Genomic DNA, 10,622 nt, shown 5'->3' on the forward strand with positions numbered 1-10,622 from the left:
GTTTATCCTTTAGGCTTTGAGAGCCTATAAATACCCACTTGGGGTAAGCCTAAACTCATCATTCAGAATACATTCTTCTTTTCTCTCTAGTTTTTATAAAAGTTTTCTCTTTTCCTTTTCAAGTTCTTTTTATTTTTCTTTATTTTCAAGTTTTATTTTTATGCTAAGTATGACTTTTGTCATGCTTAGCTAAACTTTTCATAAGCTGAGAGGTGTCACGATGATTCAATTCCAACGGGAGAATTGAAACGGTCCCCTTAATAACTTCGGAATCTCTCTCTCAATCTCTGCGCTTATTTTTCAAAATCAAAACAGTTTTCAAAATCGAAGATTGACTTTGGTCAAGAAGTTGTTGCGATTAAACGTGTGGGAGGAAGATTTGGCTTATAGAAAGCAATTCGACTTCCTGGGAACACAGTTGGCGAGATATCTTCGCCAAGAGGGAATTGAGATCGGAATTGATGGTTATAGAAACAACAATCCGAGTCTGTTGCCATGAACTTAAACGGTATTTGATCTACGACAATAGATGTTGTTAGAATCAACTACCGAAGCCGGAATCAAAGAATGCCTTGGGTATTCGGTATACAAGATAGAGTCACAAGGATAGCCCTTGTAGACAAAGTAACCGACGTGAATCCCGAAGAGAAAATCTTATTCGATGATCTAAAGGAAATTGAATCAAAGCGAAGCTTGAGGCTACTTTTCCCGTATTTATTCACAATATTCATCTTCTTATTTTTACTTTAATTACTTTTATTTAATCACTTTATTATCTTTTACTAAAATCCCCCCATTTTTACTGTTTCACGCCTGGCATAAATAATTCAGACAGAAATTTATAATTTTCTAAGTCCCTGTGGAATCGACCCTTACTTCTCTTTGCTACGCATTTCCTTAATTTATTGATTGAGAATAAGGAATTATTTTGACATCCGAAACGACAGTTGTCAAATTGGCGCCGTTGCCGGGGACTTCGCCAAAGTTACTAATTTTTGTTTGTTTTTGATTTATGACCAGGATTAATCCGGGCACATTAGTGGAGTACAACCCGGAGATCGAAGCTGAAGCTAGGAGACTCCACGCACAGACACTTCGGGAAAGAAGGAGACAACAATTAGATCCAGAAGAAAGATCAAATTCAGGTAATACAAATCCGATGGCCGAACCTACTATTCGGGAGTTAGCCGTGGCACCCACTGAACAAGGGCCTATGTGCATTGATCTTCCCCAAGGCGAAACTCCATACCAATTGAAAACTGGCCTTATTCATCTCCTCCCTACATTCCGTGGATTGCTAAACGAGGATCCACACAAACATCTCAAAGAATTTCACATGGTCTGCTCTAGCATGACACCACAGGGAGTAACCGAGGACCAAATAAAACTTAGAGCTTTCCCTTTTTCCTTAGCCGACTCGGCTAAGGAGTGGTTATTTTATCTTCCTCCTAATTCTGTTACTACATGGGCTAATATGACTCGTCTTTTTCTTGACAGGTTTTTCCCTGCGGAAAAAGTAAGTGAACTACGAAGGAGAATACTTGGAATCAAGCAACTTGATGGAGAGTCGCTCTACGACTACTGGGAGCGGTTTAAGAAGTTGTGTTCTAGTTGCCCACAACATGGGCTAACCGAACAAACACTCATTCAATACTTCTATGAAGGATTATCTCCCCTGGAAATGAAGATGATCGATGCTGCTAGCGGTGGAGGCTTGGTGAATATGACTCCTACCGAGGCTAGAGACTTAATATCGACGATGGCTGCAAATTCCCAACAGTTCCGCGCAAATAATGAACCTTCTCGAAGGGTTCATGAGATAAGTTCATCTTCCTTGGAAAGTAAAATAGATAAGTTAACTGAAGTCGTAAACTCTCTTGTTGCAGGAAAAATAGGACAAAACCGAGTATGTGGAATATGTGCATTGCCTGATCATCCAACAGACGGTTGTCCACTGATTCAAGACGATGCAACAGCTCAAGTCAACGTAGTCGAAATTTTCTCGGGACCTCCCCAAAGAGCTTATAATCCTTATGGTAATACATACAACCCAGGATGGAGGGACCATCCGAACTTCAGTTATGCGCAGAACCTGAGACCGAATCAAGGCTATCAAGCGAGACCTCCACCACCGCAACAACCGCAGAAGTCATCATTAGAATTGATTGTCGAGAGGTTAGCACTATCCCAGGAGAAATTCCAGACTCGAACTCAAACCCACTTCCAAGAGATGGACAAGCAATTGAGCCAACTGGCTCAAACCGTGGGGAGATTAGAGTCACAAAGGAGGCTACCATCACAAACTGAACCGAATCCAATAGAGAATGTTAGTGCCATCACCCTCCGAAGCGGTACAATTGTTGAACAACCAGACCCTAAGGAGGTAAACGCAAGATCCCGGAAGAAAGAAGAAGATTCGAACTCCCAAAGTGAAGAAGAAGCAGTTGACGCAGAATCCCAGAAAGAGAAAGATGAAGAACAAACGGACGATCCGAAGCCATCTCCCTACGATGTGCCACCGCCTTTTCCATCAAGGTTAGTTAAAAAGGATAAAAAAGTTGAGGAAAAGGAAATATTAGACGTACTTCGGAAGGTAGAAGTTAGCATACCTCTCCTCGAAGTTATCCAGAAAGTTCCAAGGTATTGTCGGTTTCTGAAGGATCTCTGTACGACTAAAAGGAAGCTTACCGGGGTCGAGAAAGTGGATTTAGGCGCGAACGTCTCAGCATTTTTCCAACGACCGCTTCCACCGAAGTATAAAGACCAAGGTATGTTTTCAATACCTTGTAAAATTGGTGAGGTTAAAATCAAGCGAGCTATGTACGATCTAGGTGCCTCTATCAATGTAATGCCTCTCTCCGTCTATAATTTAATTTCCACCAAGCCTTTGAAAGAGACGAGAGTTACACTTCAGCTAGCCGACAAATCAATAATTTATCCTGAAGGACTCATAGAAAATGTTCTAGTGGAGGTAGAAAACTTAATTTTCCCTGCTGATTTTTATGTGATTGATACGGAAAATGATCGTAGCAACATTGGTTCTGAAATCCTCCTCGATCGTCCTTTTCTGAGCACGGCAAATGCAAAGATAGATGTTCGAAGCGGTATTCTTACTATGGAGTTCGACGGTGAGATCTTAAAATTTGATGTCTATAAAGCAATGAGATATCCGGATAACGTTCATAGTATTAATTTTGTTGGCATTTTTGAACTTGTTGATGATGAATCTAACTTTGTTGACGATTTATGCAAGGAATCAGATGATAAAAAAGACGACATAAGGGAGTTGAAAATATTTCAGTTGTTAATTCAAATTTGATCTCAACTCCTTTAAAAACTAAAGATTTACCTTCCTTTTTGCAGGAACCAAAAATTAAGTCGAAATCATCAAGGAGTCGTTTGAAGAAATCATTTTTTGGTAAAAAATATGTTTTGATGGCCATTCTTCTGGACAAGTTTTTAAAATTGGGAAATATCCGAAGAAATCTTTGTGAGAATTTTCAAATTTCTCATAAGGAATTTCTTAGTTGGAGAAAGCGAATGAAGCGGAAGTGTTTGTCACGAAACCTGTAGTCTGAACCAGGTCGTCAAGCTAATGACGTTAAATAAAGCGCTTCATGGGAGGCAACCCATTGTTTTCAATTCCGTTAAATTTTTATTTTTATTTTTTCTTTTATTTTTTTTTTCCGATTAAGCATATTTTATTTAATTTTGCAGGAATTTCAAACTTAAACAACGAAGAATTGAGACATTATCGTCCGAACAATGCCAAATTCTACCCCTAAGAGCATGTAACGGTGCACGTTAGCACACTTCTAAGGAGACGGTCGACAGTAAATCCGGGGAGTACTCTGTTCCTTCTCTTGCACTTTAATTTTTTTTTGTTTTGTGGCAAAACGCTTTAAGTGAGGGGGAGTAGAGTGTAGGATTGAATTTCATTTCGCTTATCTTTATGCTTTGAATCTAGTATGTGTTGGTTGAATTGGTCGGAAATTTCATTAATTATCTTTGTCTTGTTGAAATTTTTTGGAATGCTATGCTTGCTTGGGAACACATAATTGTTTAGGTTAGGATATTCTTGATAGGGAATAGCATGAATTGTGATAAGTTGGTATTTTTGTGATATTCCATGACTTTGTTGGTTGAAATGTGATTAGCTCAATGCATGAAACAATTTGGTGAGATTTAAGCCTTTACGAGCATATCATTTTCGCTCTCATTTTGTTTGATTGAGTGTGTCGAATTTGGCATTGGTATTCTAGAACCTGCATGTTAAATACTGTCGAGATTACACATGAACATGATGCTTAAAAATGACTTGGGCACCTTAGGATTAACCATTCCGTTTCCCCACTAAATAGCCTACCCATGCATATTTTCCCTTAGTTAAACACTTTTGAGCCTATTCCCGCTTCTTTGTTTTCACCATATTCATAAACCCGAGCCTTTTTATTTTATCCCTCTTTTCTACCTTTTTCAGGGCAAGTGAATAATTTTTACCATTGTATTCTCCATCGAAAAAATGTTGAATGAAAAAAAAAACAAAAAGCAGCTGTTCGAAAAAAGAGAGACTGTTCGAAAGAAAAAAAGAACACAAAAAAAGACGTGAAAAAATGCAAGACAAAACAACAAAATTGTGAAAAATGCATTTCGATAAGAAATTTGTTGTTTGATATTTTTTTTATCTTGTTGTGCTTAATGTTTTGATGGAGTTGAGATTAATATTTGTTAGTTCCTTGCCTTGAAATTTTATCCATATATTTAGCCTTTTACCCACCTTTACCTAAGCCCCGTTACAACCAATAAAAGACCCTTTGATTTATGCATCTTGTTCTTATTAGTAGTGGAGATTTGATTTACTTGCAGGCCTATGGTAATATCGTGTCAATTCTGACATTGAGCGTTTCTTTACCTCAAACACATTGAGTGATTTGAGTGAATCCAGGTAAGGTATTGAGTTATTAGCATTGAGATTAATGAATGAATGGATATTACAATTGCACTTGACTTGTTCCAATTGGTGGTGTTCAATTGATTGATTTCTTCACTTGAATAGTTATTGTGGTCTCTACCTTACTTCCTGAAAATGAAACTTGACAAATAACGTTTAATGAAGTGTTTGACTGATTTGGTTAATCATACTTGAGGACAAGCATAAGATAAGTGAGGGGGAATTTGATGAGTGTTCAGAATCGTTAATATTTGCTTGTTATTTCTTCGGTTTTGCGGATTTATTGCTGCTGATTTGGTCGTGTTGTGCTTGTTTTCGTGCAGGTCCTTACTTTCCAGAATTAGTGATAAAACGGGCGAATTCTGCATTTTTTTATTATTTGATCACGGCTGGAGACATGGGCACGACTCTGGGCACGACACGGTCTGACGTGGTAGTTTCTAGAAGGTCCAATCAGTGGTAGTTTCTAGAAGACTTCGTCTGCACGCCTTCTGGAAGATTGACGAGCAGAGTTGCATTAGGAGACTAGTTTAAGTTTGAATTTAAATTTAAAAACAATTATCTTTTTGTATTATTTTATTATTTTCTTTGTTTATCCTTTAGGCTTTGAGAGGCTATAAATACCCACTTGGGGTAAGCCTAAACTCATCATTCAGAATACATTCTTCTTTTCTCTCTAGTTTTTATAAAAGTTTTCTCTTTTCCTTTTCAAGTTCTTTTTATTTTTCTTTATTTTCAAGTTTTATTTTTATGCTAAGTATGACTTTTGTCATGCTTAGCTAAACTTTTCATAAGCCGAGAGCTGTCGCGATGATTCAATTCCAACGGGAGAATTGAAACGGTCCCTTAATATCTTCAGAATCTCTCTCTCAATCTCTGCGCTTATTTTCAAAATCAAAACAGTTTTCAAAATCAAAGATTGACTTTGGTCAAGAAGTTGTTGCGATTAAACGTGTGGGAGGAAGATTCGGCTTATAGAAAGCAATTCGACTTCCTGGGAACACACTTGGCGAGATAGCTTCGCCAAGAGGGAATTGAGATCGGAATTGACGGTTATAGAAACAACAATCCGAGTCGGTCGCCATGAACTTAAACGGTATTTGATCTACGACAATAGATGTTGTTAGAATCAACTACCGAAGCCGGAATCAAAGAGTGCCTTGGGTATTCGGTATACAAGATAGAGTCACAAGGATAGCCCTTGTAGACAAAGTAACCGACGTGAATCCCGAAGAGAAAAATCTTATTCGATGATCTAAAGGAAATTGAATCAAAGCGAAGCTTGAGGCTACTTTTACCGTATTTATTCACAATCTTCATCTTCTTATTTTTACTTTAATTACTTTTATTTAATCACTTTATTATCTTTTACTAAAATCCCCCCATTTTAACTGTTTCACGCCTGGCATAAATAATTCAGACAGAAATTTATAATTTTCTAAGTCCCTATGGAATCGACCCTTACTTCTCTTTGCTACGCATTTCCTTAATTTATTGATTGAGAATAAGGAATTATTTTGACATCCGAAACGACAGTTGTCACCATACTAGCTTTCCTTCATTTAGCTTCTTAAAACATCTAAAATCTTCTAAGAACATTTAAGTCTAAGAATCTAACCACTTTTTCTATCATGATCATATTCCCATCCAATGCTTCTAATCTCTTATTTACGTATTTGACAAGTCAAAAATACTAATAAACATCACTAAAAACTCATATTCTAACATCACACTCAAAAACCCATTTTCTTCAATCTCAAATATCTCATCCATCTTTTATTTTTGACCCCATTTAATCCTTCCTTAAGCTTCTATCATACTCAATGCTTCAAAAACCAACCAAAAATGAAATAATAAACTAACAAATTGAGATCTCACCTTTAGCTATGGAGGAGGGCTATCCACGTAAAAGAAGCAGAAGAAAAGAGTTGACTTAGTTAACTTACTTTTCCCCTTATTTCTTTACTTTAATACCTTAATGACAATGAATTTTAAATTATTCCAAATGACCAAAATTCCCTTCTAATCATCCCTTGTTACAATTTAGTCTAAACCACTAATCCAACTCATTTCTCATCTTTTATCATTTAATCACTTTAATAATAAATTTTTTAATCTTTTTAATAAAGTTCTTAATTCGATATTTGGGGCATTATAATTCTCCCCCTTAAGAAAATTCATCCTCGAATTTAAAGAAGTACCTAAAACGAAGAGGTGTGGAAATTGCTTTCTCATATCCTCCTATATTTCCCAAGTAGCTTATTCTACTTTATGATTCTTCCAAAGCACTTTAACCAACATAATCCTTTTTTTTTACTCAATTCCTTGGTTTCCTTAGCCAATATCCGCATTGGTTCCTCCTCATAAGTTAAATATGATCGGATCTCTATTTCTTCAGGAGTGATAACATGGGATGGATCGGATCTATACCTCCTAAACATCGATACGTGAAAAATATTGTGGATATTGTCCATATCCAGAGGTAAAGCTAATTGATAAGCTACGACTCCAACCCTTTTTAAGATCTCATAAGGTCCAATGGATCTCGGACTCAACTTCCCTTTACGTCCAAAACATAATGCCTTATTCCAAGGCGATACTTTTAAAAATATTTTGTCTTCCTCCTGAAATTAAATTTCCTTCCTTTTCAAATCAACATAAGACTTATTGCGATCGGAGGCTATCTTTAGATTGCTCTGGATAATTTTCACTTTTTCCTCCATTTATTTCATCAGATCCGGGCTAACTAGGTCTCGATCTTTTAGTTCAAACCAATTTAATGGTGTTCTGCACTTCCTCCCATATTAAACTTCATACGATGCCATCTTAATACTCGATTGGTAACTATTGTTATACATAAATTCCGCTAAAGGCAAATACTTTTCCCATGATCCCATAAACTCAATCACACATGCCCTTAGCATATCCTCTAGTATCTGAATAGCTCGTTCTAACTACCCATCTGTATGCGGATAAAAATTTGTACTAAAGTTCTATCAAGTACCCAATAAATCTTGAAGTAAACCTTGGGTCTCGATCAGACACTATCAATATCGGTACTCCATGTAGTCTAACTATCTCTTTTATATACAACTCTGCATACGTATCCATCGAGTAGTCTACTAGAACTGAATAAAATGAGCCGTCTTGGTCAATCGGTCCATAATAACCCATATCGAGTTCTTTTTACCTGGTGAAAAAGGTAGCCCTAAAAAAATCCATTGTAACACGCTCCCACTTCCACTCAGGAATGGATATTGGTTGAAGTAATCCGGAAGGCACTTTATGTTCCACTTTCACTTGCTGACATGTCAAACATTTTGTAACAAACTCCGTTCAAGCTCTTTTCAAACCAGGCCACCAATAACGACTTTTCAAGTTCTGATACATCTTATTCCCGCCTGAGTGCATTATCAAAGGGATATAGTATGCCTCTAAAAGAATATATTTTTTCAATTGATCATCTTCGGGAATGCAAAGTCTTCCATGGTAATATAAACATCCATTATCCTTCATTTTGAAATCTTTGACCTCTTTTTTCGACTTGCGCCATTCTCATCAAGCATTTCTCATATCGACCTTGTAGCTCTTTTACCCGATCCAAAAGCATCAGTTTTAACTTTAATTCAGCGATCAAAGCACCATCTTCCCTTAAAGATATACGTGCATCCAAAGCCCGTAAAGCTGCAAAAGTCTTTCGGCTGAGCGCATTAGCTACCACAATAGCCTTTCCGGGATGATAATCAATAATCAAATCATAATCTTTCAAAAGCTCAATCCATATTCTCTGTCTCAAATTCAGTTCTTTCTGAGTCAGTAAGTATTTTAAACTCTTGTGATCCGTGTAAATATGACAATGCTCACCGTATAGATAATGGCACCAAATTTTCAAAGCAAACACTACGGCTGCCAATTCCAAATCATGTGTTGGGTAATTCCTCTCATGATTCTTCAGCTGTCTTGAGGCATAAGCCACAAATTTCCCCTCTTGCATCAGTACACATCCCAATCCATTATGGGATGCATCACTGAAAACGACATAATCCTTACCTGACTCAGGTTGTACAAGCACTGGATCCTCTGTTTCTATTTTCTTTAGCAATTTGAAACTTTCTTGGTATTTTTCCATAAAAAAAGGCACATCTTTTTGGGATATACTCCTATGCCTTCTGTAGACACCATATGACCAAGGAAAGCAATCTCGGCAAACCAAAATTCGCATTTGGATAGCTTTGCATACAACTTCTTTTCACGAAATATCTGAAGAACCACTCGAAGATGAGCATCATGTTCCACCCTTGACTTGGAATATAACAAAATATCATCTATAAACATTACCACGAATTGATCTAAGTACGGCTGGAATACTCTGTTCATTAAGTCCATAAATGTTGCATGAGCATTAGTCAATCCAAACGGCATCACCACAAATTCATAGTGTCCGTACCAAGTTCAAAAAGTCATCTTATAAATATCCTCATTTTCAATCTTTAATTGATGGTACCATGACCTCAGATCTATCTTAAAGAACACTGCTGCACTTTTCAATTGATCAAACAGGTCATCAATCCTCAGAAGAGGATACTTGTTGCTTATCGTTATTGTAATACCCCAAATAGTAGGTCAGTGACTAATTTGAAAGGAATTAAAAATTTAGAGGACTAAATTGAATAAAAGGTAAAGTATAAGAAATGACTTAAGTAAGACCAATGTGTAAGAGATAGATTAATGAAAGGGCATTTTGGTCTTTTTAAGTGAAATGAATTAAAACCCATTTAAATTATAGGGATTTAATTAAAAGGGGAAAAGTAAGTCAAAGAAGTTATTTCTTCTTCTTCTTTCTTTTTTCCCGTGGGTTTTGATCTCCTCCATAGCTCCAAAGGTAAACTTTAATTAATCAGTTTTCCTCTCGATTATGGGTAGTTCTTATAACCTTAAGTGATATATAAGCTTAAGGAAAGGTTATATATGATTAAAATTATGATATGGAAGAAATAATAGAGAATTAAGAAAATGGGTTTTGAAATGATATGTTAATATATGAGTGTTTTTTGAGGCTTATTGGTAGAATTGACTTGTCATAGAGGTAAATGAAAGACTAGAAACATCGAATGAGTGTAAAAAGAAGCTAGAAATTTTGGTGTAATTCTTAGAATCAAATGCTCTTGAGGGATACTAGATGTTTTAAGTAATTAAATAAAGGAAAGTTAGTATTTATAAATAGAGAAGAGTTAAATAGAATGGTTAGGTGTAAATATAAATAAATTTGGCCCCATTTGGCTAATAATCGGGTTAAAAACTGGAAAATCTAGGCATGAGTATCGGTACTAATAGAACAGTACCGATACTATAGGCTAAAATGGGATGAATTAGCTAAGTAGTATCGATACTGATTCAATCAGTATCGATACCGATGAGGTAATATTGATACCATGGTAAGGGTATCGATACCAAGCATCATCAAAGCTAAAATTGGTATCGATACCAGATAGGGGTATCAGTACCATAGCATTAAAGTATCTATACCATGGTAAGGGTATTGATACTAGGAAACATCGAATCTAAAATTGGTATTGATACCGAAAGGGGTATCGGTACCATAGTATAGAAGTATCGGTACCAGGGTAGTAGTATCGATACTATTGAGCTTAGAACGACCAACGAGGTTGAA

Source organism: Hibiscus syriacus, unplaced genomic scaffold (genome assembly GCF_006381635.1).
Source record: "Hibiscus syriacus cultivar Baekdansim isolate YM2019G1 unplaced genomic scaffold, ASM638163v2 tig00110511_pilon, whole genome shotgun sequence".
Classification (NCBI taxonomy): Eukaryota; Viridiplantae; Streptophyta; class Magnoliopsida; order Malvales; family Malvaceae; genus Hibiscus; species Hibiscus syriacus.